This window comes from Crinia signifera, chromosome 1 (genome assembly GCF_055691185.1).
Source record: "Crinia signifera chromosome 1, ASM5569118v1, whole genome shotgun sequence".
NCBI classification, from domain to species: Eukaryota; Metazoa; Chordata; class Amphibia; order Anura; family Myobatrachidae; genus Crinia; species Crinia signifera.
This window is the reverse complement of record NC_139217.1, coordinates 351,509,602-351,515,626: the sequence shown is the minus strand read 5'-3', so window position 1 is coordinate 351,515,626 and position 6,025 is coordinate 351,509,602.

The following is a 6,025-nucleotide window of genomic DNA, read 5'->3' as shown; positions in this document are numbered from 1 at the left end:
CCAACTCTGCACAAAGTGCAGGTGAGAGAGGGGGGAGAGCAAGGGAAGAGCAAGTAAGAGGAAATAAAGAAAGGAAAGAAGAGAGAGTAAAAAAGGAGAGAATCAACAATGGGAAGAGATAGGAGAGTAAATATTACAGAGATTACATGATAGTTAATACAAGGTGGGAGTGGCTGAGAACCAAGAAATTATTGACTTTGGAAATTAGCTGACCACCCAAGCACCTGATAACACCCAAATGAACTGTACGCTATTTGTTCAATGTAAATGCTGTCAATAAAAGTCGCTTTTAGAAATTGGTTGGATGCTACAAATTAATATTGTTAGACTACATTGGCTATATTGTAAGTTCTCGCTGCCCCTGCTTCTCATTCATTTCCTACCCCATCTACTCTGAGCTCTGTGTTATGTTTTACACTTGTTCTGTTGTCCTGTTGACAGGTGCAGCAGAAATATGTGTGCATCCCTACACACAAACCCTAATAATAATAATAATAATGCCTTGTTACAGTGCAGCTGTTAGGGAAATAATGCGATGGACCAATTGAATATTAACAATATGTAAAAAGAGTGCAATATATAATATATAATCTCACTCCCTACAGTAATCAAGCAAAAATAATTCCATACACTACACTGTAACAACAGGCCCTTATTTTATGAAAGGATATAGCAGGTATTGCTATTATCACACATTGCAAACAGCAGATCTCTCCAGCAGCACAGGGGTTAACACAAGGCAGGGGACTGAGGCCTCTGTATGTCACTGTTGGGCAGTTCCTGTTAGCAGGTTTAACACTCATTAAAATGCACCAGCAAGGTCAATAGCACTATAAACATAAGCTGCACATACTGTACCAGGTAAACTGAACTGCAGCTCTATTTTAGACCCTCTTTGGAATATGCAAGCTTGATGGATCTGAATGTATTTATGATTGCTAGCAAATCCCCCAGCATCCATAAAGGGCTGATGGTGCGGCCCAGGGACTGTCATAAACACAGATACATGATCACTGATTGCACTACACACTGGGCCTTATTCTAGTTCACTCTTTCTGACAAAATCCTTCTTAGATGGACAAAAACATGTGCACTGCAGGTGGGGCAGATGTTACTTGTGAAGAGAGAGTTAGCTTTGAGTGGGGTTTTACTTCAAAGTGAGATCTATAGTGCAGTGTAAAAATAAAGCAGTCAGTATTTACCCTGCACAGATCCAAAGAAATTAGTGTTTCCCTGCTAGGCTCTATATTCATTTTAGAGTCCTATTCTTAGTTGTACGTATAATGTTCATCAAAAAGCTGCCCCAAAAAGTGATTGTTAAATAAATGAATAGCTTAAACTAATACCGCTTTCAGACCGCAAAAGCCTTAACAAGTGATAAAGTAAAGAGTGATAAAGGACCAGCCAATCAGCCCCTAACTGTTATTTCTCAGAAAGCCTGTAATATGGCAGTTAGGCGCTGATTACTTTATCACTCAGTATCACTCTCCACATTTCTATTTGTTAAGGCTTAATACTTTTGGCCATAATTTACTAATAATGCAAGCAAAACAAGGCACATATTTGCACCTTGGCAAAGCCATTTTGAAGTGCAGATGGGGCATATTTAAACTGTGCACAGAGAATTGTGCTAGCCCAGGCCCTTAACTAGGGATGTTTGAATGGGGCCACCAAACAGGGCTCTGTGAACAGCGCTGTTGCCTACTCATGCCCCTTTATTCTGGCTAGAAGGGTGCCTGGAACTGCTCCCCGCAGCCAGTAATGCTGTGGCAATGCCACCCATAGCCTTCTTTAGACAGCTACAGTATTAATAAGGCACCCTGACATTTATACAGCCGCACAGAACATCTTCTAGACACTTTGTGCACTGGGCATCCAGGTTCTTCTGGCTGGCCCCGCTCCCTTTGTGAGACACATGGGGTGACATTCTATGATCTGTGCTAAAAGCGCATGTTTTATTTGCGCACCATATCGCCGCAAATCGCCTTTTTTGAAATCGCATTTTTCTGCCTAAATGCGCATATTTAATGTGATGCGCATTGGAGGCTGAAAAGTGCGAATAGGGGCGATTTGCGGCGATGTAGTGCGCTGTTTTTAGTCCTGAAAATGTGCGATTTTCATGTCTGAAAATCGCACATTTGCAGGACAGCGCAAGTTAGTAAAAAAAAGACCCGAACGCGGGGTCCCCCGCCCGAGTGTAACCAGCCCCGGGCTCACAGAGCCGGTGCTGGTGACATAAAATCAGGGTCCCCGACAAATCGGGGTCCCCTTGATTTTATGAAACCAGCACCAGACTCAAGGTCCGCAACATCTCAGCGCCGGACCAACTCCTTGAAGCCGGGTACCATTCGGGAGCAGCGCTGTCAGCGGAGGTCGCCGCCGGGGAGCAGGTGAGTAGGATTTTCCTCCTTAGGTACCCCTCTGGACTACCACGGATCCCGGACCCCGGATTCTTCACGCCAGGAGCCCCGGAACCCCAGGACCAGCCCCGGAACCAGGACCAAGGCCCCGGAACCGGACTCTTCTGCCCTGGAGCCCCGGAGGACGAATCCAGGATCCAGGGACCGACCTACGGGCTCAAGGTAGGTAAGTATCAGTGTGTTTTGTGTGTATTAAAGTTTTATTTTTCAGGGTGTCAGTGTGATTTTGTGCACTATTTTTTACACTGCAGAACTACAAGTGCCAGCGGGCACTTTAATGCCCTGCATGCTGGGACTTGTGGTTCCCCAAGTCCCAGCATGCGGGGTAGGCTTGCTGGGACTGATAGTTCGCCAGTGTAAAACAATAGTTATCATTCTTTTTTTTACACAAAGCATCAGCTCCATGCCCACAGCCCAGGGGCATGGAGGACAGCCCCGGACTATAAGCATGGGCTGGTAAGTCCTGGAGGGGGGGGACCCCTTCATTGGGGGGGTCCCCACTTCCCCAGGACCCCTGCCCATGCTGACCAGCCAGGGGGTTAATGCTTTGGCCGGGGGGACTTGTATAAAAAGTCTCCCCCCGGCTGTGGCATTACCCTGCTGGCTGGTTGTGTCCGGTGCTGGTTCTTAAAATACGGGGGACCCCTAGTCACTTTGTCCCCCGTATTTTGGGAACCAGCGCCGGACCTTGAGTCTGGTGCTGGTTTCATAAAATCAAGGGGACCCCGATTTGTCGGGGACCCTGATTTTATGTCACCAGCACCGGCTCAGTGAGCCCGGGGCTGGTTACACTCGGGCGGGGGACCCCGCGCTCGTTTTTTTTTTTATTTAACCATTTATTTTATTTTTTACAGCAGAACCCTGCACGGAACATTGCGATCTGTGCAGGGTTCTGCCTAATTCGCCTAACAGACCCAGGTCTGAAATAAGTGCGAAAATTAGTCACTTAAATAATGCGATGTGCAAATGCGCATAGCATTAAATAAGCGACTTGTATACTTTTCTGTGCGCAAACATCTGGATGCGATAAAAATGCGAAATAATCTCGCATTTTTATTCACCAGACATTTACGCACAAAATATGCGATTTCAGCCCCTGTGCGCATCCCATTAAATCGGCGATTTAATGGGAAAATGCGATAGCGCCATTTTGTGGTCTAATTACCGCAAAATAGCGCTAATCGCATATCATAGAATGTCACCCATGATGTCATGCACAAGGGGGGCTGGACCAACACAGGAAGCATTATTGCACTTTTACAGCTTTTGCACACTGTGCTATAAATGGGCTAATCAGACAATTTTCAGGTTGGTTGGTCCAATTATTGCACAGTGTGTACACAGCTCATAGAGCTGACTGTCTTCCATAATCCTGATGGATCGGCTCCTGACGTCAGAAGTATTGCACAGCATTTGTCCATCCTAATGTGTAAATGTCATGAAACAAATGCAGAGCACTGTACAGATATCTGACAAACTGCTTTAGGGAAATGTATCCTTCTTATAGGAATGTTAATTATGTAGTGAAGTGTGTATACAGAACATAGGATGAATATTTGAGCTGTCATAAAAAAATTATTTTGTTAATATATCAGGTACAGTATGGGGGGGGGGGGGGTATAATTGCAGAATAAAAAGGAAGCTGCTAAATATTTGTGAACTCCTAACTCTAAATCTTCCCCAATGTGTGAAAAAGGAAATAAACAGTAACTAACAGCAAATGATAAGCATTTAACTTGGATTGAATGACAAGTATTGTGTTGCTATTGATTTTTGCAGGATAAACTATGATACCTAGACATTTTTTAGCCTAAGCTTTAACTTGTGGGGTGGTGTTAAAATTACGTATATTACACTATGTAAATTATAAAGTCAGCTTTTTTTTTGGGGGGGGGGGGGGGGGAGGGGGGGGTTCTTGCAGTAGTACGTGACAAACACAAATGTTGGTCTCTTCAAAGAAACTTGAGGAATGTACTTTGTTCCCAAACTTCCCAGTCATGTACTACTGCAGCAACCTAAGCTCAATTAATAAAGTGATGTTACAAAACCTCTCTCTTCAATTGATTCAACAAGGTACCTACAATAAGAGGTCAATTTGAGTATTTTTTCATACTTACCACATCCCCCCGCGTCCATGGCAGGCTTCGGGATCCTCTTCAGCGGCATCTTTGGTCCCAGGGGTGCATTGTGGGAGTGCAATGCACCCCGGGGACCGCTGAAGAGGATCCTGAAGGCCGCCTTGGATGCCGGGGACCGTCAGGGCACCACCAGGGGACCAGGTAAGTATGTTAAAAAAAAACTTCTACTTCTTTACAATAGAGATGAAACATGTTGAGTAACCTACTGATCTGGAAGGAATTACGTCATCCGCTATTGAGCCATGTGAGTCTTGTAGACGATTAGAGATGGAGCAGAGAGTCTGGTCTATCTATGGGGTGAATCCATTCATTGTTACACTCATGCTGTTTCAAACTGAGATGTATATGAGCTTATATTTTGTAGTAAAGGTTGTTTCATATTATTCAACTGTATGTGAGGGCTAAATGGCTATCCAAACTACTTAGAAATGTGTTTGTCCCTTGGCTTGGAGTCTGGAGATGCAGCGCTACTTGAAGTCACCTAGAAAGAGCTCAAGCAGAGACCTAGAGACAGCCATTACAGTCAAGATTGTTAGGCACTTAAGGCCCCCATACATTAGGCAGACTTGTCCTTAGGACAAGTCAGACCCAATTCTCCTGTGAGCCGCCCGGCAGCTCCCCGGGAGGCTCACATACAATTTGTCACTTGATGTGCCAAATTCACATGTGATAAATCGCTTGCGATTTACCACATGTAACGGGGAGCTGCGGGCAGTGAGGAGCAGGGGGCAGGCGGGGAGGGGCAGGGGGGCGCCGGTGATCCTGGGGCTGGGGCGCAGGGAGCCGTGTAAGAAGCCACTGCCGTCAGCGGGAGCAGCGCAGAGTACCAGGGAGCCGGGCAGGAGAAGACGCTGCCGGGCAGCGGCGGGACTCGGGAGCAGCAGAACACTTAAAAAAAAAAAAAAGGCCATACAAATGCATAGGAAGCCATTGATTGGCTGAGACCTCTCTCCGCCAATTAGCGATTGGCTGAGAGAGGTCTCAGCCAATCAATGGCTTCCTATGCGTTTGTATGGGCTTTTTTTTTTTTTGTATGTTCTGCTCCCGGCGCCACTCGTGCTGCCTGGCAGCGTCTTCTCCTGCCCGGCTCTCTGGTACTCTGCGCCGCCCCCCCTGCTCCCACTGACGGCAGCTTCTTCTCCTCCTCTGCCGGGCTCCCTGCGCCGCTCCCCTGATCCCTCCGCCCGGCTCTGGTAGGTCCCCCCACCAGCTGCAGTCCCCGCACGGCTCCGGGCAGCACATAAGATTTAGAAAATCTTATGTGCAACCCGTCCGACCTGCCGACTCCGATCCGATGCGCACGGGGCCGCGCATCGGGTCGGAGGTCATGTCTCCATATGCGATTTGGACTGATTTTACGGCCCGATTCACCCGATTCCGTCAAAATCGTGCCCAAATCGCATAGTGTATGGGGGCTTTTAGGGACAGATGTATCAAGCTTCAAGAAGTGATAAAATGGAGAGTGAT